The sequence below is a fragment of the Leuresthes tenuis genome, unplaced genomic scaffold, assembly GCF_036924035.1.
Source record: "Leuresthes tenuis unplaced genomic scaffold, fLeuTen1.0.hap1 SCAF_165, whole genome shotgun sequence".
NCBI classification, from domain to species: Eukaryota; Metazoa; Chordata; class Actinopteri; order Atheriniformes; family Atherinopsidae; genus Leuresthes; species Leuresthes tenuis.
In genome coordinates this window covers 36,974-62,430 of record NW_027325519.1, presented here as the reverse complement: position 1 = coordinate 62,430, position 25,457 = coordinate 36,974, and the positions used below count along the sequence as shown (strand labels likewise).

Below are 25,457 nucleotides of genomic sequence, written 5' to 3'. Positions count from 1 at the left end.
GCAACAAAACACATGCAGGTGGTAGAGAGAAGAGAAAAAGCTTACAGCACCTGGTACTCCCAAGCTGTCTCCCATCCAAGTACTAACCAGGTACAACCCTGCTTGGCGTCCGAGATCAGACGAGGTCAGGCTTCTTCAGGGTGGTGTGGCCGTAAGCAACAATGTCTCTGACAAATGTGCATTATATAGGTACTGGAATCATACGGTTCCTCTATGCAACCAGATAATTGCCGAGAAAGGCTGATGTGTAGCGGGCAAATAATCTTCTCTGATGTGATCATTCTCTGCAACTGAAACTGAGACTCTCAGATCACTTCGTGTCTGCCAACAAAGCAGCAGCAGCTGCTGAAGATGACCAACTTCCTCATGTGTCATAGGGTGATCAGACGTTGCAACAAAAGACATGCAGGTGGTAGAGAGAAGAGAAAAAGCTTAAAGCACCTGGTATTCCCAAAAGGTCTTCCATCCAAGTACAAACCAGGCCCAACTGTGCTTGGCTTCCGAGATCAGACGAGGGCGGGCATGTTCAGGGTGGTGTGGCCGTAAGCAACAATATCTCTGAAAAATGTGCATTATATAGGTACTGGAATCATACGGTTCCTCTATGCAACCAGATAATTGCAGAGAAAGACTGATGTGTAGTGGGCACATCTTGTTCCCTGACGTGATCATTCTCTTCAGCTGAAACTGAGACTCTCAGATCACTTCGTGTTTGCCAACAAAGCAGCCGCAGCTGAAGATGACCAAATACCTCATGTGTCACAGGGTGATCAGACGTTGCAACAAAACACATGCAGGTGGTAGAGAGAAGAGAAAAACCTTACAGCACCTGGTATTCCCAAAAGGTCTCCCACCCAAGTACTAACCAGGCCCAACACTGCTTGGCTTCCGAGATCAGACGAGGTCAGGCAAATTCAGGGTGGTGTGGCCGTAAGTAACAATGTCTGTGACAAATGTGCATTATATAGGTACAGGAATCATACGGTTCCTCTATGTAACCAGATAATTGCTGAGAAAGGCTGATGTGTAGTGGGCACATCTTCTTCCCTGACGTGATTATTCTCTTCAGCTGAAACTGAGACTCTCAGATCACTTCGTGTCTTCCAACAAAGCAGCAGCAGCTGAAGATGGCCAACTTCCTCATGTGTCACAGGGTGATCAGACGTTGCAACAAAAGACATGCAGGTTGTAGAGAGAAGAGAAAACGCTTACAGCACCTGGTATTCCCAAGCAGTCTCCCATTAAAGTACTAACCAGGCCCAACCCTCCTTGGCTTCCGAGATCAGACGAGGTCAGGCTTATTCAGGGTGGTGTGGCCGTAAGGAACAATTTCTGTGACACATGTGCATTATATAGGTACTGGAATCATACACTTCCTCTATGAAACCAGATAATTGCCGAGAAAGGCTGACTTGTAGTGGGCACATATTCTTCCCTGATGTGATTATTCTCTGCAACTGAAACTGAGACTCTCAGATCACTCTGTGTCTGCCAACAAAGCAGCAGCAGCTGAAGATGACCAACTTCCTCATGTGTCACAGGGTGATCAGACGTTGCAAAAAAAGACATGCAGGTGGTAGAGAGAAGAGAAAAAGCTTACAGCACCTGGTATTTTCAAGCGGTCTCCCACCAAAGTACTAACCAGGCCCAACTCTTCTTGGCTTCCGAGATCAGACGAGGTCAGGCATATTGAGGGTGGTGTGGCCGTAAGCAACAATGTCTGTGACAAATGTGCATTATATAAGTACAGGAATCATACGGTTCCTCTATGTAACCAGATAATTGCTGAGAAAGGCTGATGTGTAGTGGGCACATCTTCTTCCCTGACGTGATTATTCTCTTCAGCTGAAACTGAGACTCTCAGATCACTTCGTGTCTGCCAACAAAGCAGCAGCAGCTGAAGATGACCAACTTCCTCATGTGTCACAGGGAGATCAGACGTTGCAACAAAAGACATGCAGGTTGTTGAGAGAAGAGAAAACGCTTACAGCACCTGGTATTCCCAAGCAGTCTCCCATTAAAGTACTAACCAGGCCCAACCCTCCTTGGCTTCCGAGATCAGACGAGGTCGGGCATATTCAGGGTGGTGTGGCCGTAAGGAACAATTTCTGTGACAAATGTGCATTATATAGGTACTGGAATCATACACTTCCTCTATGTAACCAGATAATTGCAGAGAAAGGCTGACTTGTTATGGGCACATCTTCTTCCCTGATGTGATTATTCTCTGCAGCTGAAACTGAGACTCTCAGATCACTTGGTGTCTGCCAACAAAGCAGCAGCAGCTGAAGATCACCAACTTCCTCATGTGTCACAGGGTGATCAGACGTTGCAACAAAAGACATGCAGGTTGTAGAGAGAAGAGAAAACGCTTACAGCACCTGGTATTCCCAAGCAGTCTACCATCCAAGTACTAACCAGGCTCAAACGTGCTTGGCTTCCGAGATCAGACGAGGTCGGGTATATTCAGGGTGGTGTGGCCGTAAGCAACAATAACTGTGACAAATGTGCATTATATAAGTACTGGAATCATACACTTCCTCTATGTAACCAGATAATTTCCGAGAAAGGCTCACTTGTTATGGGCATATCTTCTTCCCTGATGTGATCATTCTCTGCAACTTAAACTGAGACTCTCAGATCACTTCGTGTCTGCCAACAAAGCAGCAGCAGCTGCTGAAGATGACCAACTTCCTCATGTGTCACAGGGTGATCAGACGTTGCAACAAAAGACATGCAGGTGGTAGAGAGAAGAGAAAAAGCTTACCACACCTGGTATTCCCAAGAGGTCTCCTATCCAAGTACTAACCAGGCCCAAACCTCCTTGGCTTCCGAGATCAGACGAGGTCGAGCATGTTCAGGGTGGTGTGGCCGTAAGCAACAATGTCTCTGACAAATGTGCATTATATAGGTACTGGAATCATACGGTTCCTCTATGCAACCAGATCATTTCCGAGAAAGGCTGATGTGTAGTGGGCACATCTTCTTCCCTGACGTGATTATTCTCTGCAGCTGAAACTGAGACTCTCAGATCACTTTGTGTCTGCCAACAAAGCAGCAGCAGCTGAAGATGACCAACTTCCTCATGTGTCACAGGGTGATCAGACGTTGCAAAAAAAGACATGCAGGTTGTAGAGAGAAGAGAAAAAGCTTACAGCACCTGGTATTTTCAAGCGGTCTCCCACCAAAGTACTAACCAGGCCCAACTCTTCTTGGCTTCCGAGATCAGACGAGGTCAGGCATATTGAGGGTGGTGTGGCCGTAAGCAACAATGTCTGTGACAAATGTGCATTATATAAGTACAGGAATCATACGGTTCCTCTATGTAACCAGATAATTGCTGAGAAAGGCTGATGTGTAGTGGGCACATCTTCTTCCCTGACGTGATTATTCTCTTCAGCTGAAACTGAGACTCTCAGATCACTTCGTGTCTGCCAACAAAGCAGCAGCAGCTGAAGATGACCAACTTCCTCATGTGTCACAGGGAGATCAGACGTTGCAACAAAAGACATGCAGGTTGTTGAGAGAAGAGAAAACGCTTACAGCACCTGGTATTCCCAAGCAGTCTCCCATTAAAGTACTAACCAGGCCCAACCCTCCTTGGCTTCCGAGATCAGACGAGGTCGGGCATATTCAGGGTGGTGTGGCCGTAAGGAACAATTTCTGTGACAAATGTGCATTATATAGGTACTGGAATCATACACTTCCTCTATGTAACCAGATAATTGCAGAGAAAGGCTGACTTGTTATGGGCACATCTTCTTCCCTGATGTGATTATTCTCTGCAGCTGAAACTGAGACTCTCAGATCACTTGGTGTCTGCCAACAAAGCAGCAGCAGCTGAAGATCACCAACTTCCTCATGTGTCACAGGGTGATCAGACGTTGCAACAAAAGACATGCAGGTTGTAGAGAGAAGAGAAAACGCTTACAGCACCTGGTATTCCCAAGCAGTCTACCATCCAAGTACTAACCAGGCTCAAACGTGCTTGGCTTCCGAGATCAGACGAGGTCGGGTATATTCAGGGTGGTGTGGCCGTAAGCAACAATAACTGTGACAAATGTGCATTATATAAGTACTGGAATCATACACTTCCTCTATGTAACCAGATAATTTCCGAGAAAGGCTCACTTGTTATGGGCATATCTTCTTCCCTGATGTGATCATTCTCTGCAACTTAAACTGAGACTCTCAGATCACTTCGTGTCTGCCAACAAAGCAGCAGCAGCTGCTGAAGATGACCAACTTCCTCATGTGTCACAGGGTGATCAGACGTTGCAACAAAAGACATGCAGGTGGTAGAGAGAAGAGAAAAAGCTTACCACACCTGGTATTCCCAAGAGGTCTCCTATCCAAGTACTAACCAGGCCCAAACCTCCTTGGCTTCCGAGATCAGACGAGGTCGAGCATGTTCAGGGTGGTGTGGCCGTAAGCAACAATGTCTCTGACAAATGTGCATTATATAGGTACTGGAATCATACGGTTCCTCTATGCAACCAGATCATTTCCGAGAAAGGCTGATGTGTAGTGGGCACATCTTCTTCCCTGACGTGATTATTCTCTGCAGCTGAAACTGAGACTCTCAGATCACTTTGTGTCTGCCAACAAAGCAGCAGTAGCTGAAGATGACCAACTTCCTCATGTGTCACAGGGTGATCAGACGTTGCAACAAAAGACATGCAGGTGGTAGAGAGAAGAGAAAAAGCTTACAGCACCTGGCATTCCCAGAGAGTCTACCATCCAAGTACAAACCAGGCCCAAACCTGCTTGGCTTCCGAGATCAGACGTGGTCGGGCATATTCAGGGTGGTGTGGCGGTAAGCAACCATAACTGTGACAAATGTGCATTATAAAGGTACTGGAATCATACAGTTCCTCTATGTAACCAGATAATTGCCGAGAAAAGCTGATAAGTAGTGGGCACATCTTCTTCCCTGACGTGATTATTCTCTCGAGCTGAAACTGAGACTCTCAGATCACTTTGTGTCTGCCAACAAAGCAGCAGAAGCTGAAGATGACCAACTTCCTCATGTGTCACAGGGTGATCAGACGTTGCAACAAAAGACATGCAGGTGGTAGAGAGAAGAGAAAAAGCTTACAGCACCTCCTATTCCCAAGAGGTCTTCCATCCAAGTACAAACCAGGCCCAACTGTGCTTGGCTTCCGAGATCAGACGAGGTCGGGCATGTTCAGGGTTGTGTGGCCGTAAGCAACAATGTCTCTGACAAATGTGCATTATATAGGTACTGGAATCATACGGTTCTTCTATGCAACCAGATAATTGCCGAGAAAGGCTGATGTGTAGCGGGTAAATCATCTTCTCTGATGTGATCATTCTCTGCAACTGAAACTGAGACTCTCAGATCACTTCGTGTCTGCCAACAAAGCAGCAGAAGCTGAAGATGACCAACTTCCTCATGTGTCACAGGGTGATCAGACGTTGCAACAAAAGACATGCAGGTGGTAGAGAGAAGAGAAAAAGCTTACAGCACCTGGTATTCCCAAGCGGTCTCCCATCAAAGTACTAACCAGGCCCAACCCTCCTTGGCTTCCGAGATCAGACGAGGTTGGACATATTCAGGGTGGTTTGGCCGTAAGCAACAATCTCTGTGACAAATGCGCATTATATAGGTAATCAAATCATATGGTTCCTCTATGTAACCAGATATTTGCAGAGAAAGGCTGATATGTAGCGGGCATATCTTGTTCCCTGACGTGATAATTCTCTCCAGCTGAAAATGAGACTCTCAGATCACTTCGTGTCTGCCAACAAAGCAGCAGCAGCTGAAGATGACCAACTTCCTCATGTGTCACAGGGTGATCAGACATTGCAACAAAAGACATGCAGGTGGTTGAGAGAAGAGAAAAAGCTTAAAGCACCTGGTATTCCCAAGAGGTCTTCCATCCAAGTACAAACCAGGCCCAACTGTGCTTGGCTTCCGAGATCAGACGAGGAAGGGGATGTTCAGGGTGGTGTGGCCGTAAGCAACAATATCTCTGAAAAATGTGCATTATATAGGTACTGGAATCATACGGTTCCTCTATGCAACCAGATAATTGCAGAGAAAGGCTGATGTGTAGTGGGCACATCTTGTTCCCTGACGTGATCATTCTCTTCAGCTGAAACTGAGACTCTCAGATCACTTTGTGTTTGCCAACAAAGCAGCCGCAGCTGAAGATGACCAAATACCTCATGTGTCACAGGGTGATCAGACGTTGCAACAAAAGACATGTAGGTTGTAGAGAGAAGAGAAAACGCTTACAGCACCTGGTATTCCCAAGCAGTCTCCCATTAAAGTACTAACCAGGCCCAACCCTCCTCGGCTTCCGAGATCAGACGAGGTCAGGCTTATTCAGGGTGGTGTGGCCGTAAGGAACAATTTCTGTGACAAATGTGCATTATATAGGTACTGGAATCATACACTTCCTCTATGAAACCAGATAATTGCCGAGAAAGGCTGACTTGTAGTGGGCACATATTCTTCCCTGATGTGATTATTCTCTGCAGCTGAAACTGAGACTCTCAGATCACTCTGTGTCTGCCAACAAAGCAGCAGCAGCTGAAGATGACCAACTTCCTCATGTGTCACAGGGTGATCAGACGTTGCAAAAAAAGACATGCAGGTGGTAGAGAGAAGAGAAAAAGCTTACAGCACCTGGTATTTTCAAGCGGTCTCCCACCCAAGTACTAACCAGGCCCAACTCTGCTTGGCTTCCGAGATCAGACGAGGTCAGGCATATTCAGGGTGGTGTGGCCGTAAGCAACAATGTCTGTGACAAATGTGCATTATATAAGTACAGGAATCATACGGTTCCTCTATGTAACCAGATAATTGCTGAGAAAGGCTGATGTGTAGTGGGCACATCTTCTTCCCTGACGTGATTATTCTCTTCAGCTGAAACTGAGACTCTCAGATCACTTCGTGTCTTCCAACAAAGCAGCAACAGCTGAAGATGACCAACTTCCTCATGTGTCACAGGGTGATCAGACGTTGCAACAAAACACATGCAGGTGGTAGAGAGAAGAGAAAAAGCTTACAGCACCTGGTACTCCCAAGCTGTCTCCCATCCAAGTACTAACCAGGTACAACCCTGCTTGGCGTCCGAGATCAGACGAGGTCAGGCTTCTTCAGGGTGGTGTGGCCGTAAGCAACAATGTCTCTGACAAATGTGCATTATATAGGTACTGGAATCATATGGTTCCTCTATGCAACCAGATAATTGCCGAGAAAGGCTGATGTGTAGCGGGCATATCATCTTCTCTGATGTGATCATTCTCTTCAGCTGAAACTGAGACTCTCAGATCACTTCGTGTCTGCCAACAAAGCAGCAGCAGCTGAAGATGACCACCTTCCTCATGTGTCACAGGGTGATCAGACGTTGCAACAAAAGACATGCAGGTGGTAGAGAGAAGAAAAAAAGCTTACAGCACCTGGTATTCCCAAGCGGTCTCCCATCAAAGTACTAACCAGGCCCAACCCTCCTTGGCTTCCGAGATCAGACGAGGTTGGACATATTCAGGGTGGTTTGGCCGTAAGCAACAATCTCTGTGACAAATGCGCATTATATAGGCAATCAAATCATATGGTTCCTCTATGTAACCAGATAATTGCAGAGAAAGGCTAACTTGTTGTGGGCACATCTTCTTCCCTGACGTGATAATTCTCTCCAGCTGAAAATGAGACTCTCAGATCACTTCGTGTCTGCCAACAAAGCAGCAGCAGCTGAAGATGACCAACTTCCTCATGTGTCACAGGGTGATCAGACATTGCAACAAAAGACATGCAGGTGGTTGAGAGAAGAGAAAAAGCTTAAAGCACCTGGTATTCCCAAAAGGTCTTCCATCCAAGTACAAACCAGGCCCAACTGTGCTTGGCTTCCGAGATCAGACGAGGGCGGGCATGTTCAGGGTGGTGTGGCCGTAAGCAACAATGTCTCTGAAAAATGTGCATTATATAGGTACTGGAATCATACGGTTCCTCTATGCAACCAGATAATTGCAGAGAAAGACTGATGTGTAGTGGGCACATCTTGTTCCCTGACGTGATCATTCTCTTCAGCTGAAACTGAGACTCTCAGATCACTTCGTGTTTGCCAACAAAGCAGCCGCAGCTGAAGATGACCAAATACCTCATGTGTCACAGGGTGATCAGACGTTGCAACAAAACACATGCAGGTGGTAGAGAGAAGAGAAAAACCTTACAGCACCTGGTATTCCCAAAAGGTCTCCCACCCAAGTACTAACCAGGCCCAACACTGCTTGGCTTCCGAGATCAGACGAGGTCAGGCAAATTCAGGGTGGTGTGGCCGTAAGTAACAATGTCTGTGACAAATGTGCATTATATAGGTACAGGAATCATACGGTTCCTCTATGTAACCAGATAATTGCTGAGAAAGGCTGATGTGTAGTGGGCACATCTTCTTCCCTGACGTGATTATTCTCTTCAGCTGAAACTGAGACTCTCAGATCACTTCGTGTCTTCCAACAAAGCAGCAGCAGCTGAAGATGGCCAACTTCCTCATGTGTCACAGGGTGATCAGACGTTGCAACAAAAGACATGCAGGTTGTAGAGAGAAGAGAAAACGCTTACAGCACCTGGTATTCCCAAGCAGTCTCCCATTAAAGTACTAACCAGGCCCAACCCTCCTTGGCTTCCGAGATCAGACGAGGTCAGGCTTATTCAGGGTGGTGTGGCCGTAAGGAACAATTTCTGTGACACATGTGCATTATATAGGTACTGGAATCATACACTTCCTCTATGAAACCAGATAATTGCCGAGAAAGGCTGACTTGTAGTGGGCACATATTCTTCCCTGATGTGATTATTCTCTGCAACTGAAACTGAGACTCTCAGATCACTCTGTGTCTGCCAACAAAGCAGCAGCAGCTGAAGATGACCAACTTCCTCATGTGTCACAGGGTGATCAGACGTTGCAAAAAAAGACATGCAGGTGGTAGAGAGAAGAGAAAAAGCTTACAGCACCTGGTATTTTCAAGCGGTCTCCCACCAAAGTACTAACCAGGCCCAACTCTTCTTGGCTTCCGAGATCAGACGAGGTCAGGCATATTGAGGGTGGTGTGGCCGTAAGCAACAATGTCTGTGACAAATGTGCATTATATAAGTACAGGAATCATACGGTTCCTCTATGTAACCAGATAATTGCTGAGAAAGGCTGATGTGTAGTGGGCACATCTTCTTCCCTGACGTGATTATTCTCTTCAGCTGAAACTGAGACTCTCAGATCACTTCGTGTCTGCCAACAAAGCAGCAGCAGCTGAAGATGACCAACTTCCTCATGTGTCACAGGGAGATCAGACGTTGCAACAAAAGACATGCAGGTTGTTGAGAGAAGAGAAAACGCTTACAGCACCTGGTATTCCCAAGCAGTCTCCCATTAAAGTACTAACCAGGCCCAACCCTCCTTGGCTTCCGAGATCAGACGAGGTCGGGCATATTCAGGGTGGTGTGGCCGTAAGGAACAATTTCTGTGACAAATGTGCATTATATAGGTACTGGAATCATACACTTCCTCTATGTAACCAGATAATTGCAGAGAAAGGCTGACTTGTTATGGGCACATCTTCTTCCCTGATGTGATTATTCTCTGCAGCTGAAACTGAGACTCTCAGATCACTTGGTGTCTGCCAACAAAGCAGCAGCAGCTGAAGATCACCAACTTCCTCATGTGTCACAGGGTGATCAGACGTTGCAACAAAAGACATGCAGGTTGTAGAGAGAAGAGAAAACGCTTACAGCACCTGGTATTCCCAAGCAGTCTACCATCCAAGTACTAACCAGGCTCAAACGTGCTTGGCTTCCGAGATCAGACGAGGTCGGGTATATTCAGGGTGGTGTGGCCGTAAGCAACAATAACTGTGACAAATGTGCATTATATAAGTACTGGAATCATACACTTCCTCTATGTAACCAGATAATTTCCGAGAAAGGCTGACTTGTTATGGGCATATCTTCTTCCCTGATGTGATCATTCTCTGCAACTTAAACTGAGACTCTCAGATCACTTCGTGTCTGCCAACAAAGCAGCAGCAGCTGCTGAAGATGACCAACTTCCTCATGTGTCACAGGGTGATCAGACGTTGCAACAAAAGACATGCAGGTGGTAGAGAGAAGAGAAAAAGCTTACCACACCTGGTATTCCCAAGAGGTCTCCTATCCAAGTACTAACCAGGCCCAAACCTCCTTGGCTTCCGAGATCAGACGAGGTCGAGCATGTTCAGGGTGGTGTGGCCGTAAGCAACAATGTCTCTGACAAATGTGCATTATATAGGTACTGGAATCATACGGTTCCTCTATGCAACCAGATCATTTCCGAGAAAGGCTGATGTGTAGTGGGCACATCTTCTTCCCTGACGTGATTATTCTCTGCAGCTGAAACTGAGACTCTCAGATCACTTTGTGTCTGCCAACAAAGCAGCAGTAGCTGAAGATGACCAACTTCCTCATGTGTCACAGGGTGATCAGACGTTGCAACAAAAGACATGCAGGTGGTAGAGAGAAGAGAAAAAGCTTACAGCACCTGGCATTCCCAGAGAGTCTACCATCCAAGTACAAACCAGGCCCAAACCTGCTTGGCTTCCGAGATCAGACGTGGTCGGGCATATTCAGGGTGGTGTGGCGGTAAGCAACCATAACTGTGACAAATGTGCATTATAAAGGTACTGGAATCATACAGTTCCTCTATGTAACCAGATAATTGCCGAGAAAAGCTGATAAGTAGTGGGCACATCTTCTTCCCTGACGTGATTATTCTCTCGAGCTGAAACTGAGACTCTCAGATCACTTTGTGTCTGCCAACAAAGCAGCAGAAGCTGAAGATGACCAACTTCCTCATGTGTCACAGGGTGATCAGACGTTGCAACAAAAGACATGCAGGTGGTAGAGAGAAGAGAAAAAGCTTACAGCACCTCCTATTCCCAAGAGGTCTTCCATCCAAGTACAAACCAGGCCCAACTGTGCTTGGCTTCCGAGATCAGACGAGGTCGGGCATGTTCAGGGTTGTGTGGCCGTAAGCAACAATGTCTCTGACAAATGTGCATTATATAGGTACTGGAATCATACGGTTCTTCTATGCAACCAGATAATTGCCGAGAAAGGCTGATGTGTAGCGGGTAAATCATCTTCTCTGATGTGATCATTCTCTGCAACTGAAACTGAGACTCTCAGATCACTTCGTGTCTGCCAACAAAGCAGCAGAAGCTGAAGATGACCAACTTCCTCATGTGTCACAGGGTGATCAGACGTTGCAACAAAAGACATGCAGGTGGTAGAGAGAAGAGAAAAAGCTTACAGCACCTGGTATTCCCAAGCGGTCTCCCATCAAAGTACTAACCAGGCCCAACCCTCCTTGGCTTCCGAGATCAGACGAGGTTGGACATATTCAGGGTGGTTTGGCCGTAAGCAACAATCTCTGTGACAAATGCGCATTATATAGGTAATCAAATCATATGGTTCCTCTATGTAACCAGATATTTGCAGAGAAAGGCTGATATGTAGCGGGCATATCTTGTTCCCTGACGTGATAATTCTCTCCAGCTGAAAATGAGACTCTCAGATCACTTCGTGTCTGCCAACAAAGCAGCAGCAGCTGAAGATGACCAACTTCCTCATGTGTCACAGGGTGATCAGACATTGCAACAAAAGACATGCAGGTGGTTGAGAGAAGAGAAAAAGCTTAAAGCACCTGGTATTCCCAAGAGGTCTTCCATCCAAGTACAAACCAGGCCCAACTGTGCTTGGCTTCCGAGATCAGACGAGGAAGGGGATGTTCAGGGTGGTGTGGCCGTAAGCAACAATATCTCTGAAAAATGTGCATTATATAGGTACTGGAATCATACGGTTCCTCTATGCAACCAGATAATTGCAGAGAAAGGCTGATGTGTAGTGGGCACATCTTGTTCCCTGACGTGATCATTCTCTTCAGCTGAAACTGAGACTCTCAGATCACTTTGTGTTTGCCAACAAAGCAGCCGCAGCTGAAGATGACCAAATACCTCATGTGTCACAGGGTGATCAGACGTTGCAACAAAAGACATGTAGGTTGTAGAGAGAAGAGAAAACGCTTACAGCACCTGGTATTCCCAAGCAGTCTCCCATTAAAGTACTAACCAGGCCCAACCCTCCTCGGCTTCCGAGATCAGACGAGGTCAGGCTTATTCAGGGTGGTGTGGCCGTAAGGAACAATTTCTGTGACAAATGTGCATTATATAGGTACTGGAATCATACACTTCCTCTATGAAACCAGATAATTGCCGAGAAAGGCTGACTTGTAGTGGGCACATATTCTTCCCTGATGTGATTATTCTCTGCAGCTGAAACTGAGACTCTCAGATCACTCTGTGTCTGCCAACAAAGCAGCAGCAGCTGAAGATGACCAACTTCCTCATGTGTCACAGGGTGATCAGACGTTGCAAAAAAAGACATGCAGGTGGTAGAGAGAAGAGAAAAAGCTTACAGCACCTGGTATTTTCAAGCGGTCTCCCACCCAAGTACTAACCAGGCCCAACTCTGCTTGGCTTCCGAGATCAGACGAGGTCAGGCATATTCAGGGTGGTGTGGCCGTAAGCAACAATGTCTGTGACAAATGTGCATTATATAAGTACAGGAATCATACGGTTCCTCTATGTAACCAGATAATTGCTGAGAAAGGCTGATGTGTAGTGGGCACATCTTCTTCCCTGACGTGATTATTCTCTTCAGCTGAAACTGAGACTCTCAGATCACTTCGTGTCTTCCAACAAAGCAGCAACAGCTGAAGATGACCAACTTCCTCATGTGTCACAGGGTGATCAGACGTTGCAACAAAACACATGCAGGTGGTAGAGAGAAGAGAAAAAGCTTACAGCACCTGGTACTCCCAAGCTGTCTCCCATCCAAGTACTAACCAGGTACAACCCTGCTTGGCGTCCGAGATCAGACGAGGTCAGGCTTCTTCAGGGTGGTGTGGCCGTAAGCAACAATGTCTCTGACAAATGTGCATTATATAGGTACTGGAATCATACGGTTCCTCTATGCAACCAGATAATTGCCGAGAAAGGCTGATGTGTAGCGGGCAAATAATCTTCTCTGATGTGATCATTCTCTGCAACTGAAACTGAGACTCTCAGATCACTTCGTGTCTGCCAACAAAGCAGCAGCAGCTGCTGAAGATGACCAACTTCCTCATGTGTCATAGGGTGATCAGACGTTGCAACAAAAGACATGCAGGTGGTAGAGAGAAGAGAAAAAGCTTAAAGCACCTGGTATTCCCAAAAGGTCTTCCATCCAAGTACAAACCAGGCCCAACTGTGCTTGGCTTCCGAGATCAGACGAGGGCGGGCATGTTCAGGGTGGTGTGGCCGTAAGCAACAATATCTCTGAAAAATGTGCATTATATAGGTACTGGAATCATACGGTTCCTCTATGCAACCAGATAATTGCAGAGAAAGACTGATGTGTAGTGGGCACATCTTGTTCCCTGACGTGATCATTCTCTTCAGCTGAAACTGAGACTCTCAGATCACTTCGTGTTTGCCAACAAAGCAGCCGCAGCTGAAGATGACCAAATACCTCATGTGTCACAGGGTGATCAGACGTTGCAACAAAACACATGCAGGTGGTAGAGAGAAGAGAAAAACCTTACAGCACCCTGTATTCCCAAAAGGTCTCCCACCCAAGTACTAACCAGGCCCAACACTGCTTGGCTTCCGAGATCAGACGAGGTCAGGCAAATTCAGGGTGGTGTGGCCGTAAGTAACAATGTCTGTGACAAATGTGCATTATATAGGTACAGGAATCATACGGTTCCTCTATGTAACCAGATAATTGCTGAGAAAGGCTGATGTGTAGTGGGCACATCTTCTTCCCTGACGTGATTATTCTCTTCAGCTGAAACTGAGACTCTCAGATCACTTCGTGTCTTCCAACAAAGCAGCAGCAGCTGAAGATGGCCAACTTCCTCATGTGTCACAGGGTGATCAGACGTTGCAACAAAAGACATGCAGGTTGTAGAGAGAAGAGAAAACGCTTACAGCACCTGGTATTCCCAAGCAGTCTCCCATTAAAGTACTAACCAGGCCCAACCCTCCTTGGCTTCCGAGATCAGACGAGGTCAGGCTTATTCAGGGTGGTGTGGCCGTAAGGAACAATTTCTGTGACACATGTGCATTATATAGGTACTGGAATCATACACTTCCTCTATGAAACCAGATAATTGCCGAGAAAGGCTGACTTGTAGTGGGCACATATTCTTCCCTGATGTGATTATTCTCTGCAACTGAAACTGAGACTCTCAGATCACTCTGTGTCTGCCAACAAAGCAGCAGCAGCTGAAGATGACCAACTTCCTCATGTGTCACAGGGTGATCAGACGTTGCAAAAAAAGACATGCAGGTGGTAGAGAGAAGAGAAAAAGCTTACAGCACCTGGTATTTTCAAGCGGTCTCCCACCAAAGTACTAACCAGGCCCAACTCTTCTTGGCTTCCGAGATCAGACGAGGTCAGGCATATTGAGGGTGGTGTGGCCGTAAGCAACAATGTCTGTGACAAATGTGCATTATATAAGTACAGGAATCATACGGTTCCTCTATGTAACCAGATAATTGCTGAGAAAGGCTGATGTGTAGTGGGCACATCTTCTTCCCTGACGTGATTATTCTCTTCAGCTGAAACTGAGACTCTCAGATCACTTCGTGTCTGCCAACAAAGCAGCAGCAGCTGAAGATGACCAACTTCCTCATGTGTCACAGGGAGATCAGACGTTGCAACAAAAGACATGCAGGTTGTTGAGAGAAGAGAAAACGCTTACAGCACCTGGTATTCCCAAGCAGTCTCCCATTAAAGTACTAACCAGGCCCAACCCTCCTTGGCTTCCGAGATCAGACGAGGTCGGGCATATTCAGGGTGGTGTGGCCGTAAGGAACAATTTCTGTGACAAATGTGCATTATATAGGTACTGGAATCATACACTTCCTCTATGTAACCAGATAATTGCAGAGAAAGGCTGACTTGTTATGGGCACATCTTCTTCCCTGATGTGATTATTCTCTGCAGCTGAAACTGAGACTCTCAGATCACTTGGTGTCTGCCAACAAAGCAGCAGCAGCTGAAGATCACCAACTTCCTCATGTGTCACAGGGTGATCAGACGTTGCAACAAAAGACATGCAGGTTGTAGAGAGAAGAGAAAACGCTTACAGCACCTGGTATTCCCAAGCAGTCTACCATCCAAGTACTAACCAGGCTCAAACGTGCTTGGCTTCCGAGATCAGACGAGGTCGGGTATATTCAGGGTGGTGTGGCCGTAAGCAACAATAACTGTGACAAATGTGCATTATATAAGTACTGGAATCATACACTTCCTCTATGTAACCAGATAATTGCCGAGAAAGGCTCACTTGTTATGGGCATATCTTCTTCCCTGATGTGATCATTCTCTGCAACTTAAACTGAGACTCTCAGATCACTTCGTGTCTGCCAACAAAGCAGCAGCAGCTGCTGAAGATGACCAACTTCCTCATGTGTCACAGGGTGATCAGACGTTGCAACAAAAGACATGCAGGTGGTAGAGAGAAGAGAAAAAGCTTACCACACCTGGTATTCCCAAGAGGTCTCCTATCCAAGTACTAACCAGGCCCAAACCTCCTTGGCTTCCGAGATCAGACGAGGTCGAGCATGTTCAGGGTGGTGTGGCCGTAAGCAACAATGTCTCTGACAAATGTGCATTATATAGGTACTGGAATCATACGGTTCCTCTATGCAACCAGATCATTTCCGAGAAAGGCTGATGTGTAGTGGGCACATCTTCTTCCCTGACGTGATTATTCTCTGCAGCTGAAACTGAGACTCTCAGATCACTTTGTGTCTGCCAACAAAGCAGCAGCAGCTGAAGATGACCAACTTCCTCATGTGTCACAGGGTGATCAGACGTTGCAAAAAAAGACATGCAGGTTGTAGAGAGAAGAGAAAAAGCTTACAGCACCTGGTATTTTCAAGCGGTCTCCCACCAAAGTACTAACCAGGCCCAACTCTTCTTGGCTTCCGAGATCAGACGAGGTCAGGCATATTGAGGGTGGTGTGGCCGTAAGCAACAATGTCTGTGACAAATGTGCATTATATAAGTACAGGAATCATACGGTTCCTCTATGTAACCAGATAATTGCTGAGAAAGGCTGATGTGTAGTGGGCACATCTTCTTCCCTGACGTGATTATTCTCTTCAGCTGAAACTGAGACTCTCAGATCACTTCGTGTCTGCCAACAAAGCAGCAGCAGCTGAAGATGACCAACTTCCTCATGTGTCACAGGGAGATCAGACGTTGCAACAAAAGACATGCAGGTTGTTGAGAGAAGAGAAAACGCTTACAGCACCTGGTATTCCCAAGCAGTCTCCCATTAAAGTACTAACCAGGCCCAACCCTCCTTGGCTTCCGAGATCAGACGAGGTCGGGCATATTCAGGGTGGTGTGGCCGTAAGGAACAATTTCTGTGACAAATGTGCATTATATAGGTACTGGAATCATACACTTCCTCTATGTAACCAGATAATTGCAGAGAAAGGCTGACTTGTTATGGGCACATCTTCTTCCCTGATGTGATTATTCTCTGCAGCTGAAACTGAGACTCTCAGATCACTTGGTGTCTGCCAACAAAGCAGCAGCAGCTGAAGATCACCAACTTCCTCATGTGTCACAGGGTGATCAGACGTTGCAACAAAAGACATGCAGGTTGTAGAGAGAAGAGAAAACGCTTACAGCACCTGGTATTCCCAAGCAGTCTACCATCCAAGTACTAACCAGGCTCAAACGTGCTTGGCTTCCGAGATCAGACGAGGTCGGGTATATTCAGGGTGGTGTGGCCGTAAGCAACAATAACTGTGACAAATGTGCATTATATAAGTACTGGAATCATACACTTCCTCTATGTAACCAGATAATTTCCGAGAAAGGCTCACTTGTTATGGGCATATCTTCTTCCCTGATGTGATCATTCTCTGCAACTTAAACTGAGACTCTCAGATCACTTCGTGTCTGCCAACAAAGCAGCAGCAGCTGCTGAAGATGACCAACTTCCTCATGTGTCACAGGGTGATCAGACGTTGCAACAAAAGACATGCAGGTGGTAGAGAGAAGAGAAAAAGCTTACCACACCTGGTATTCCCAAGAGGTCTCCTATCCAAGTACTAACCAGGCCCAAACCTCCTTGGCTTCCGAGATCAGACGAGGTCGAGCATGTTCAGGGTGGTGTGGCCGTAAGCAACAATGTCTCTGACAAATGTGCATTATATAGGTACTGGAATCATACGGTTCCTCTATGAAACCAGATCATTTCCGAGAAAGGCTGATGTGTAGTGGGCACATCTTCTTCCCTGACGTGATTATTCTCTGCAGCTGAAACTGAGACTCTCAGATCACTTTGTGTCTGCCAACAAAGCAGCAGTAGCTGAAGATGACCAACTTCCTCATGTGTCACAGGGTGATCAGACGTTGCAACAAAAGACATGCAGGTGGTAGAGAGAAGAGAAAAAGCTTACAGCACCTGGCATTCCCAGAGAGTCTACCATCCAAGTACAAACCAGGCCCAAACCTGCTTGGCTTCCGAGATCAGACGTGGTCGGGCATATTCAGGGTGGTGTGGCGGTAAGCAACCATAACTGTGACAAATGTGCATTATAAAGGTACTGGAATCATACAGTTCCTCTATGTAACCAGATAATTGCCGAGAAAAGCTGATAAGTAGTGGGCACATCTTCTTCCCTGACGTGATTATTCTCTCGAGCTGAAACTGAGACTCTCAGATCACTTTGTGTCTGCCAACAAAGCAGCAGAAGCTGAAGATGACCAACTTCCTCATGTGTCACAGGGTGATCAGACGTTGCAACAAAAGACATGCAGGTGGTAGAGAGAAGAGAAAAAGCTTACAGCACCTCCTATTCCCAAGAGGTCTTCCATCCAAGTACAAACCAGGCCCAACTGTGCTTGGCTTCCGAGATCAGACGAGGTCGGGCATGTTCAGGGTTGTGTGGCCGTAAGCAACAATGTCTCTGACAAATGTGCATTATATAGGTACTGGAATCATACGGTTCTTCTATGCAACCAGATAATTGCCGAGAAAGGCTGATGTGTAGCGGGTAAATCATCTTCTCTGATGTGATCATTCTCTGCAACTGAAACTGAGACTCTCAGATCACTTCGTGTCTGCCAACAAAGCAGCAGAAGCTGAAGATGACCAACTTCCTCATGTGTCACAGGGTGATCAGACGTTGCAACAAAAGACATGCAGGTGGTAGAGAGAAGAGAAAAAGCTTACAGCACCTGGTATTCCCAAGCGGTCTCCAATCAAAGTACTAACCAGGCCCAACCCTCCTTGGCTTCCGAGATCAGACGAGGTTGGACATATTCAGGGTGGTTTGGCCGTAAGCAACAATCTCTGTGACAAATGCGCATTATATAGGTAATCAAATCATATGGTTCCTCTATGTAACCAGATATTTGCAGAGAAAGGCTGATATGTAGCGGGCATATCTTGTTCCCTGACGTGATAATTCTCTCCAGCTGAAAATGAGACTCTCAGATCACTTCGTGTCTGCCAACAAAGCAGCAGCAGCTGAAGATGACCAACTTCCTCATGTGTCACAGGGTGATCAGACATTGCAACAAAAGACATGCAGGTGGTTGAGAGAAGAGAAAAAGCTTAAAGCACCTGGTATTCCCAAGAGGTCTTCCATCCAAGTACAAACCAGGCCCAACTGTGCTTGGCTTCCGAGATCAGACGAGGAAGGGGATGTTCAGGGTGGTGTGGCCGTAAGCAACAATATCTCTGAAAAATGTGCATTATATAGGTACTGGAATCATACGGTTCCTCTATGCAACCAGATAATTGCAGAGAAAGGCTGATGTGTAGTGGGCACATCTTGTTCCCTGACGTGATCATTCTCTTCAGCTGAAACTGAGACTCTCAGATCACTTTGTGTTTGCCAACAAAGCAGCCGCAGCTGAAGATGACCAAATACCTCATGTGTCACAGGGTGATCAGACGTTGCAACAAAAGACATGTAGGTTGTAGAGAGAAGAGAAAACGCTTACAGCACCTGGTATTCCCAAGCAGTCTCCCATTAAAGTACTAACCAGGCCCAACCCTCCTCGGCTTCCGAGATCAGACGAGGTCAGGCTTATTCAGGGTGGTGTGGCCGTAAGGAACAATTTCTGTGACAAATGTGCATTATATAGGTACTGGAATCATACACTTCCTCTATGAAACCAGATAATTGCCGAGAAAGGCTGACTTGTAGTGGGCACATATTCTTCCCTGATGTGATTATTCTCTGCAGCTGAAACTGAGACTCTCAGATCACTCTGTGTCTGCCAACAAAGCAGCAGCAGCTGAAGATGACCAACTTCCTCATGTGTCACAGGGTGATCAGACGTTGCAAAAAAAGACATGCAGGTGGTAGAGAGAAGAGAAAAAGCTTACAGCACCTGGTATTTTCAAGCGGTCTCCCACCCAAGTACTAACCAGGCCCAACTCTGCTTGGCTTCCGAGATCAGACGAGGTCAGGCATATTCAGGGTGGTGTGGCCGTAAGCAACAATGTCTGTGACAAATGTGCATTATATAAGTACAGGAATCATACGGTTCCTCTATGTAACCAGATAATTGCTGAGAAAGGCTGATGTGTAGTGGGCACATCTTCTTCCCTGACGTGATTATTCTCTTCAGCTGAAACTGAGACTCTCAGATCACTTCGTGTCTTCCAACAAAGCAGCAACAGCTGAAGATGACCAACTTCCTCATGTGTCACAGGGTGATCAGACGTTGCAACAAAACACATGCAGGTGGTAGAGAGAAGAGAAAAAGCTTACAGCACCTGGTACTCCCAAGCTGTCTCCCATCCAAGTACTAACCAGGTACAACCCTGCTTGGCGTCCGAGATCAGACGAGGTCAGGCTTCTTCAGGGTGGTGTGGCCGTAAGCAACAATGTCTCTGACAAATGTGCATTATATAGGTACTGGAATCATACGGTTCCTCTATGCAACCAGATAATTGCCGAGAAAGGCTGATGTGTAGCGGGCAAATAATCTTCTCTGATGTGATCATTCTCTGCAACTGAAACTGAGACTCTCAGATCACTTCGTGTCTGCCAACAAAGCAGCAGCAGCTGCTGAAGATGACCAACTTCCTCATGTGTCATAGGGTGATCAGACGTTGCAACAAAAGACATGCAGGTGGTAGAGAGAAGAGAAAAAGCTTAAGGTACCTGGTATTCCCAAGAGGTCTTCCATCCAAGTACTAACTAGGCCCAACCCTCCTTGGCTTCCGAGATCAGACGAGGTCGGGCTTATTCAGGGTGGTTTGGCCGTAAGCGACAATGTCTGTGACAAATGTGCATTATATAGGTACTGGAATCATACGGTTCCTCTATGCAACCAAATAATTGCAGAGAAAAGCTGACTTGTAGTGGGCACATCTTCTTCTCTGATGTGATTATTCTCTCCAGCTGAAACTGAGACTCTCAGATTACCTCATGTCTGCCAACAAAGCAGCAGCAGCTGAAGATGACCAACTTCCTCATGTGTCACAGGGTGATCAGACGTTGCAACAAAACACATGCAGGTGGTAGAGAGAAGAGAAACAGCTTACAGCACCTGGTATTCCCAAGCAGTCTCCCATTGAAGTACAAACCAGACCCAACCCTGCTTGGCTTCCGAGATAAGACAAGGTGGGGCTTATTCAGGGTGGTGTGGCGGTAAGCGACAATATCTGTTACAAATGTGAATTATATAGGTACTGGAATCATACACTTGCTCTATGAAACCAGATAATTGCCGAGAAAGGCTGATGTGTAGTGGGCATATCATCTTCTCTGATGTGATCATTCTCTTCAGCTGAAACTGAGACTCTCAGATCACTTCGTGTCTGCCAACAAAGCAGCAGCTGCTGAAGATGACCAACTTCCTCATGTGTCACAGGGTGATCAGACGTTGCAACAAAAGACATGCAGGTTGTAGAGAGAAGAGAAAACGCTTACAGCACCTGGTATTCCCAAGCAGTCTCCCATTAAAGTACTAACCAGGCCCAACCCTCCTTGGCTTCCGAGATCAGACGAGGTCGGGCTTATTCAGGGTGGTGTGGCCGTAAGGAACAATTTCTGTGACAAATGTGCATTATATAGGTACTGGAATCATACACTTCCTCTATGTAACCAGATAATTGCAGAGAAAGGCTGACTTGTTATGGAAACATCTTCTTCCCTGATGTGATTATTCTCTGCAGCTGAAACTGAGACTCTCAGATCACTTCGTGTCTGCCAACAAAGCAGCAGCAGCTGAAGATGACCAACTTCCTCATGTGTCACAGGGTGATCAGACGTTGCAACAAAAGACATGCAGGTTGTAGAGAGAAGAGAAAACTCTTACAGAACCTGGTATTCCCAAGCAGTCTCCCATTAAAGTACTAACCAGGCCCAACCCTCCTTGGCTTCCGAGATCAGACGAGGTCGGGCTTATTCAGGGTGGTGTGGCCGTAAGGAACAATTTCTGTGACAAATGTGCATTATATAGGTACTGGAATCATACAATTCCTCTATGTAACCAGATAATTGCAGAGAAAGGCTGACTTGTTATGGGCACATCTTCTTCCCTGATGTGATTATTCTCTGCAGCTGAAACTGAGACTCTCAGATCACTTCGTGTCTGCCAACAAAGCAGCAGCAGCTGAAGATGACCAACTTCGTCATGTCTCACAGGGTGATCAGACGTTGCAACAAAAGACATGCAGGTGGTCGAGAGAAGACAAAAAGCTTACAGCTCCTGGTATTCCCAAGCGGTCTCCCATTTAAGTACTAACCAGGCCCAACCCTCCTTGGCTTCCGAGATCAGACGAGGTCGGGCTTATTCAGGGTGGTGTGGCCGTAAGGAACAATTTCTGTGACAAATGTGCATTATATAGGTACTGGAATCATACAATTCCTCTATGTAACCAGATAATTGCAGAGAAAGGCTGACTTGTTATGGGCACATCTTCTTCCCTGATGTGATTATTCTCTGCAGCTGAAACTGAGACTCTCAGATCACTTCGTGTCTGCCAACAAAGCAGCAGCAGCTGAAGATGACCAACTTCGTCATGTGTCACAGGGTGATCAGACGTTGCAACAAAAGACATGCAGGTGGTCGAGAGAAGACAAAAAGCTTACAGCTCCTGGTATTCCCAAGCGGTCTCCCATTTAAGTACTAACCAGGCCCAACCCTCCTTGGCTTCCGAGATCAGACGAGGTCGGGCATGTTCAGGGTGGTGTGGCCGTAAGCAACAATGTCTCTGACAAATGTGCATTATATAGGTACAGGAATCATACGGTTCCTCTATGCAACCAGATAATTGCCGAGAAAGGCTGATGTGTAGCGGGCAAATCATCTTCTCTGATGTGATCATTCTCTGCAACTTAAACTGAGACTCTCAGATCACTTCGTGTCAGCCAACAAAGCAGCAGCAGCTGAAGATGACCAACTTCCTCATGTGTCACAGGGTGATCAGACGTTGCAACAAAAGACATGCAGGTGGTAGAGAGAAGAGAAAAAGCTTACAGCACCTGGTATTCCCAAGCTGACTCCAATCCAAGTACTAACCAGGTACAACCCTGCTTGGCGTCCGAGATCAGACGAGGTCGGGCTTATTCAGGGTGGTGTGGCCGTAAGCGACAATGTCTGTGACAAATGTGCATTATATAGGTACTGGAATCATACGGTTCCTCTATGCAACCAGATAATTGCAGAGAAAAGCTGACTTGTAGTGGGCACATCTTCTTCTCTGATGTGATCATTCTCTGCAACTGAAACTGAGACTCTCAGATCACCTCGTGTCTATCAACAAAGCAGCAGGAGCTGAAGATGACCAACTTCCTCATGTGTCACAGGGTGATCAGACGTTGCAACAAAAGACATGCAGGTGGTCGAGAGAAGACAAAAAGCTTACAGCACCTGGTAATCCCAAGCAGACTCCCATCTAAGTACTAACCAGGTACAACCCTGCTTGGCGTCCGAGATAAGACAAGGTGGGGCTTATTCAGGGTGGTGTGGCCGTAAGCAACAATGTCTCTGACAAATGTGCATTATATAGGTACTGGAATCATACGGTTCCTCTATGCAACCAGATAATTGCCGAGAAAGGCTGATGTGTAGCGGGCAAATCATCTTCTTCCCTGACGTGATAATTTTCTCCAGCTGAACATGAGACTCTCAGATCACTTCGTGTCTGCCAACAAAGCAGCAGAAGCTGAAGATGACAAACTTCCTCATGTGTCACAGGGTGATCAGACGTTGCAACAAAAGACATGCAGGTGGTAGAGAGAAGAGAAAAAGCTTAAGGTACCTGGTATTCCCAAGCGGTCTCCCATTCAAGTACTAACCAGGCCCAACCGTGCTTGGCTTCCGAGATCAGACGAGGTCGGGCTTATTCAGGGTGGTGTGGCCGTAAGCAACAATATCGGTGACAAATGTGCATTATATAGGTACTGGAATCATACACTTCCTCTGTATAACCAGATAATTGCCGAAAAAGGCTGACTTGTAGTGGGTTCATCTTCCTCCTTGATGTGATTATTCTCTGGAGCTGAAACTGAGACTCTCAGATCACCTCGTGTCTATCAACAAAGCAGCAGCAGCTGAAGATGACTAACTTCTTCACGTGTCACAGGGTGATCAGACGTTGCAACAAAAGACATGCAGGTGGTAGAGAGAAGAGAAAAAGCGTACAGCACCTGGTATTCCCAAGCTGTCTCCCATCCAAGTACTAACCAGGTACAACCCTGCTTGGCGTCCGAGGTCAGACGAGGTCGGGCTTATTCAGGGTGGTGTGGCCGTAAGCAACAATGTCTCTGACAAATGTGCATTATATAGGTACTGGAATCATACGGTTCCTCTATGCAACCAGATAATTGCCGAGAAAGGCTGATGTGTAGCGGGGAAATCATCTTCTCTGATGTGATCATTATCTGCAACTGAAACTGAGACTCTCAGATCACTTCGTGTCAGCCAACAAAGCAGCAGCAGCTGAAGATGACCAACTTCTTCACGTGTCACAGGGTGATCAGAAGTTGCAACAAAAGACATGCAGGTGGTAGAGAGAAGAGAAAAAGCTTACAGCACCTGGTATTCCCAAGCTGTCTCCCATCCAAGTACTAACCAGGTACAACCCTGCTTGGCGTCCGAGATCAGACGAGGTCGGGCTTATTCAGGGTGGTGTGGCCGTAAGCAACAATGTCTCTGACAAATGTGCATTATATAGGTACTGGAATCATACGGTTCCTCTATGGAACCAGATAATCATCTTCTCTGATGTGATCATTATCTGCAACTGAAACTGAGACTCTCAGATCACTTCGTGTCAGCCAACAAAGCAGCAGCAGCTGAAGATGACCAACTTCCTCATGTGTCACAGGGTGATCAGAAGTTGCAACAAAAGACATGCAGGTGGTAGAGAGAAGAGAAGAAGCTTACAGGACCTGGTATTCCCAAGCAGTCTCCCATCCAAGTACTAAGGAGGCCCAACCCTGCTTGGCTTCCGAGATCAGACGAGGTTGGGCTTATTCAGGGTGGTGTGGCCGTAAGCAACAATATCGGTGACAAATGTGCATTATATAGGTACTGGAATCATACACTTCCTCTGTATAACCAGATAATTGCCGAAAAAGGCTGACTTATAGTGGGTTCATCTTCCTCCTTGATGTGATTATTCTCTGGAGCTGAAACTGAGACTCTCAGATCACCTCGTGTCTATCAACAAAGCAGCAGCAGCTGAAGATGACCAGCTTCTTCACGTGTCACAGGGTGATCAGACGTTGCAACAAAAGACATGCAGGTGGTAGAGAGAAGAGAAAAAGCTTACAGCACCTGGTATTCCCAAGCAGTCTCCCATCAAATACTAAGCAGGCCTAAACCTGCTTGGCTTCCGAGATCAGACGAGGTCGGGCTTATTCAGGGTGGTGTGGCCGTAAGCAACAATGTCTCTGACAAATGTGCATTATATAGGTACTGGAATCATACGGTTCCTCTATGCAACCAAATAATTGCAGAGAAAAGCTGACTTGTAGCGGACAAATCATCTTCTCTGATGTGATTATTCTCTCCAGCTGAAACTGAGACTCTCAGATTACCTCATGTCTGCCAACAAAGCAGCAGGAGCTGAAGATGACCAACTTCTTCACGTGTCACAGGGTGATCAGACGTTGCAACAAAAGACATGCAGGTGGTCGAGAGAAGAGAAAAAGCTTACAGCACCTGGTATTCCCAAGCTGTCTCCTATCCAAGTACTAACCAGGTACAACCCTGCTTGGCGTCCGAGATCAGACGAGGTCGGGCTTATTCAGGGTGGTGTGGCGGTAAGCAAATATATTTGTTACAAATGTGAATTATATAGGTACTGGAATCATACACTTCCTCTATGAAACCAGATAATTGCCGAGAAAGGCTG

The 25,457-nt window shown here is 46.5% G+C and overlaps 64 pseudogenes; all 64 read right to left on the bottom strand.

Annotated features, from left to right (window-relative positions):
• Positions 1 to 38: 38 nt before the first annotated feature.
• On the bottom strand, positions 39 to 157 carry LOC140287813 (5S ribosomal RNA; annotated as a pseudogene).
• Positions 158 to 429: 272 nt separating this feature from the next.
• LOC140287805 (5S ribosomal RNA) lies at positions 430 to 548 on the bottom strand (annotated as a pseudogene).
• A 269-nt stretch (positions 549 to 817) lies between these two features.
• On the bottom strand, positions 818 to 936 carry LOC140287835 (5S ribosomal RNA; annotated as a pseudogene).
• A 269-nt stretch (positions 937 to 1,205) lies between these two features.
• On the bottom strand, positions 1,206 to 1,324 carry LOC140287766 (5S ribosomal RNA; annotated as a pseudogene).
• A 269-nt stretch (positions 1,325 to 1,593) lies between these two features.
• Positions 1,594 to 1,712, bottom strand: LOC140287717 (5S ribosomal RNA; annotated as a pseudogene).
• A 269-nt stretch (positions 1,713 to 1,981) lies between these two features.
• Positions 1,982 to 2,100, bottom strand: LOC140287873 (5S ribosomal RNA; annotated as a pseudogene).
• A 269-nt stretch (positions 2,101 to 2,369) lies between these two features.
• LOC140287746 (5S ribosomal RNA) lies at positions 2,370 to 2,488 on the bottom strand (annotated as a pseudogene).
• Positions 2,489 to 2,760: 272 nt separating this feature from the next.
• Positions 2,761 to 2,879, bottom strand: LOC140287783 (5S ribosomal RNA; annotated as a pseudogene).
• A 269-nt stretch (positions 2,880 to 3,148) lies between these two features.
• Positions 3,149 to 3,267, bottom strand: LOC140287716 (5S ribosomal RNA; annotated as a pseudogene).
• A 269-nt stretch (positions 3,268 to 3,536) lies between these two features.
• On the bottom strand, positions 3,537 to 3,655 carry LOC140287872 (5S ribosomal RNA; annotated as a pseudogene).
• Positions 3,656 to 3,924: 269 nt separating this feature from the next.
• Positions 3,925 to 4,043, bottom strand: LOC140287745 (5S ribosomal RNA; annotated as a pseudogene).
• A 272-nt stretch (positions 4,044 to 4,315) lies between these two features.
• Positions 4,316 to 4,434, bottom strand: LOC140287782 (5S ribosomal RNA; annotated as a pseudogene).
• Positions 4,435 to 4,703: 269 nt separating this feature from the next.
• Positions 4,704 to 4,822, bottom strand: LOC140287771 (5S ribosomal RNA; annotated as a pseudogene).
• Positions 4,823 to 5,091: 269 nt separating this feature from the next.
• On the bottom strand, positions 5,092 to 5,210 carry LOC140287826 (5S ribosomal RNA; annotated as a pseudogene).
• Positions 5,211 to 5,479: 269 nt separating this feature from the next.
• On the bottom strand, positions 5,480 to 5,598 carry LOC140287851 (5S ribosomal RNA; annotated as a pseudogene).
• A 269-nt stretch (positions 5,599 to 5,867) lies between these two features.
• LOC140287838 (5S ribosomal RNA) lies at positions 5,868 to 5,986 on the bottom strand (annotated as a pseudogene).
• Positions 5,987 to 6,255: 269 nt separating this feature from the next.
• On the bottom strand, positions 6,256 to 6,374 carry LOC140287819 (5S ribosomal RNA; annotated as a pseudogene).
• Positions 6,375 to 6,643: 269 nt separating this feature from the next.
• LOC140287749 (5S ribosomal RNA) lies at positions 6,644 to 6,762 on the bottom strand (annotated as a pseudogene).
• A 269-nt stretch (positions 6,763 to 7,031) lies between these two features.
• LOC140287812 (5S ribosomal RNA) lies at positions 7,032 to 7,150 on the bottom strand (annotated as a pseudogene).
• A 269-nt stretch (positions 7,151 to 7,419) lies between these two features.
• Positions 7,420 to 7,538, bottom strand: LOC140287849 (5S ribosomal RNA; annotated as a pseudogene).
• A 269-nt stretch (positions 7,539 to 7,807) lies between these two features.
• Positions 7,808 to 7,926, bottom strand: LOC140287804 (5S ribosomal RNA; annotated as a pseudogene).
• A 269-nt stretch (positions 7,927 to 8,195) lies between these two features.
• LOC140287822 (5S ribosomal RNA) lies at positions 8,196 to 8,314 on the bottom strand (annotated as a pseudogene).
• A 269-nt stretch (positions 8,315 to 8,583) lies between these two features.
• LOC140287764 (5S ribosomal RNA) lies at positions 8,584 to 8,702 on the bottom strand (annotated as a pseudogene).
• Positions 8,703 to 8,971: 269 nt separating this feature from the next.
• LOC140287715 (5S ribosomal RNA) lies at positions 8,972 to 9,090 on the bottom strand (annotated as a pseudogene).
• A 269-nt stretch (positions 9,091 to 9,359) lies between these two features.
• Positions 9,360 to 9,478, bottom strand: LOC140287871 (5S ribosomal RNA; annotated as a pseudogene).
• Positions 9,479 to 9,747: 269 nt separating this feature from the next.
• On the bottom strand, positions 9,748 to 9,866 carry LOC140287744 (5S ribosomal RNA; annotated as a pseudogene).
• Positions 9,867 to 10,138: 272 nt separating this feature from the next.
• Positions 10,139 to 10,257, bottom strand: LOC140287781 (5S ribosomal RNA; annotated as a pseudogene).
• A 269-nt stretch (positions 10,258 to 10,526) lies between these two features.
• On the bottom strand, positions 10,527 to 10,645 carry LOC140287770 (5S ribosomal RNA; annotated as a pseudogene).
• Positions 10,646 to 10,914: 269 nt separating this feature from the next.
• LOC140287825 (5S ribosomal RNA) lies at positions 10,915 to 11,033 on the bottom strand (annotated as a pseudogene).
• A 269-nt stretch (positions 11,034 to 11,302) lies between these two features.
• Positions 11,303 to 11,421, bottom strand: LOC140287848 (5S ribosomal RNA; annotated as a pseudogene).
• A 269-nt stretch (positions 11,422 to 11,690) lies between these two features.
• LOC140287837 (5S ribosomal RNA) lies at positions 11,691 to 11,809 on the bottom strand (annotated as a pseudogene).
• A 269-nt stretch (positions 11,810 to 12,078) lies between these two features.
• On the bottom strand, positions 12,079 to 12,197 carry LOC140287818 (5S ribosomal RNA; annotated as a pseudogene).
• A 269-nt stretch (positions 12,198 to 12,466) lies between these two features.
• LOC140287737 (5S ribosomal RNA) lies at positions 12,467 to 12,585 on the bottom strand (annotated as a pseudogene).
• A 269-nt stretch (positions 12,586 to 12,854) lies between these two features.
• Positions 12,855 to 12,973, bottom strand: LOC140287811 (5S ribosomal RNA; annotated as a pseudogene).
• Positions 12,974 to 13,245: 272 nt separating this feature from the next.
• Positions 13,246 to 13,364, bottom strand: LOC140287803 (5S ribosomal RNA; annotated as a pseudogene).
• A 269-nt stretch (positions 13,365 to 13,633) lies between these two features.
• On the bottom strand, positions 13,634 to 13,752 carry LOC140287753 (5S ribosomal RNA; annotated as a pseudogene).
• A 269-nt stretch (positions 13,753 to 14,021) lies between these two features.
• LOC140287763 (5S ribosomal RNA) lies at positions 14,022 to 14,140 on the bottom strand (annotated as a pseudogene).
• A 269-nt stretch (positions 14,141 to 14,409) lies between these two features.
• On the bottom strand, positions 14,410 to 14,528 carry LOC140287714 (5S ribosomal RNA; annotated as a pseudogene).
• A 269-nt stretch (positions 14,529 to 14,797) lies between these two features.
• Positions 14,798 to 14,916, bottom strand: LOC140287870 (5S ribosomal RNA; annotated as a pseudogene).
• A 269-nt stretch (positions 14,917 to 15,185) lies between these two features.
• LOC140287742 (5S ribosomal RNA) lies at positions 15,186 to 15,304 on the bottom strand (annotated as a pseudogene).
• Positions 15,305 to 15,576: 272 nt separating this feature from the next.
• LOC140287780 (5S ribosomal RNA) lies at positions 15,577 to 15,695 on the bottom strand (annotated as a pseudogene).
• Positions 15,696 to 15,964: 269 nt separating this feature from the next.
• On the bottom strand, positions 15,965 to 16,083 carry LOC140287712 (5S ribosomal RNA; annotated as a pseudogene).
• Positions 16,084 to 16,352: 269 nt separating this feature from the next.
• LOC140287869 (5S ribosomal RNA) lies at positions 16,353 to 16,471 on the bottom strand (annotated as a pseudogene).
• Positions 16,472 to 16,740: 269 nt separating this feature from the next.
• LOC140287741 (5S ribosomal RNA) lies at positions 16,741 to 16,859 on the bottom strand (annotated as a pseudogene).
• Positions 16,860 to 17,131: 272 nt separating this feature from the next.
• On the bottom strand, positions 17,132 to 17,250 carry LOC140287779 (5S ribosomal RNA; annotated as a pseudogene).
• Positions 17,251 to 17,519: 269 nt separating this feature from the next.
• Positions 17,520 to 17,638, bottom strand: LOC140287769 (5S ribosomal RNA; annotated as a pseudogene).
• A 269-nt stretch (positions 17,639 to 17,907) lies between these two features.
• LOC140287824 (5S ribosomal RNA) lies at positions 17,908 to 18,026 on the bottom strand (annotated as a pseudogene).
• A 269-nt stretch (positions 18,027 to 18,295) lies between these two features.
• On the bottom strand, positions 18,296 to 18,414 carry LOC140287762 (5S ribosomal RNA; annotated as a pseudogene).
• A 269-nt stretch (positions 18,415 to 18,683) lies between these two features.
• Positions 18,684 to 18,802, bottom strand: LOC140287836 (5S ribosomal RNA; annotated as a pseudogene).
• A 269-nt stretch (positions 18,803 to 19,071) lies between these two features.
• On the bottom strand, positions 19,072 to 19,190 carry LOC140287817 (5S ribosomal RNA; annotated as a pseudogene).
• A 269-nt stretch (positions 19,191 to 19,459) lies between these two features.
• On the bottom strand, positions 19,460 to 19,578 carry LOC140287725 (5S ribosomal RNA; annotated as a pseudogene).
• A 269-nt stretch (positions 19,579 to 19,847) lies between these two features.
• On the bottom strand, positions 19,848 to 19,966 carry LOC140287808 (5S ribosomal RNA; annotated as a pseudogene).
• A 272-nt stretch (positions 19,967 to 20,238) lies between these two features.
• On the bottom strand, positions 20,239 to 20,357 carry LOC140287768 (5S ribosomal RNA; annotated as a pseudogene).
• A 657-nt stretch (positions 20,358 to 21,014) lies between these two features.
• LOC140287727 (5S ribosomal RNA) lies at positions 21,015 to 21,133 on the bottom strand (annotated as a pseudogene).
• A 269-nt stretch (positions 21,134 to 21,402) lies between these two features.
• LOC140287789 (5S ribosomal RNA) lies at positions 21,403 to 21,521 on the bottom strand (annotated as a pseudogene).
• A 269-nt stretch (positions 21,522 to 21,790) lies between these two features.
• LOC140287711 (5S ribosomal RNA) lies at positions 21,791 to 21,909 on the bottom strand (annotated as a pseudogene).
• A 269-nt stretch (positions 21,910 to 22,178) lies between these two features.
• Positions 22,179 to 22,297, bottom strand: LOC140287713 (5S ribosomal RNA; annotated as a pseudogene).
• Positions 22,298 to 22,566: 269 nt separating this feature from the next.
• LOC140287724 (5S ribosomal RNA) lies at positions 22,567 to 22,685 on the bottom strand (annotated as a pseudogene).
• A 660-nt stretch (positions 22,686 to 23,345) lies between these two features.
• LOC140287860 (5S ribosomal RNA) lies at positions 23,346 to 23,464 on the bottom strand (annotated as a pseudogene).
• Positions 23,465 to 23,733: 269 nt separating this feature from the next.
• LOC140287801 (5S ribosomal RNA) lies at positions 23,734 to 23,852 on the bottom strand (annotated as a pseudogene).
• A 269-nt stretch (positions 23,853 to 24,121) lies between these two features.
• Positions 24,122 to 24,240, bottom strand: LOC140287752 (5S ribosomal RNA; annotated as a pseudogene).
• Positions 24,241 to 24,477: 237 nt separating this feature from the next.
• Positions 24,478 to 24,596, bottom strand: LOC140287823 (5S ribosomal RNA; annotated as a pseudogene).
• Positions 24,597 to 24,865: 269 nt separating this feature from the next.
• On the bottom strand, positions 24,866 to 24,983 carry LOC140287829 (5S ribosomal RNA; annotated as a pseudogene).
• Positions 24,984 to 25,252: 269 nt separating this feature from the next.
• Positions 25,253 to 25,371, bottom strand: LOC140287800 (5S ribosomal RNA; annotated as a pseudogene).
• Between the last annotated feature and the right edge of the window lie 86 nt (positions 25,372 to 25,457).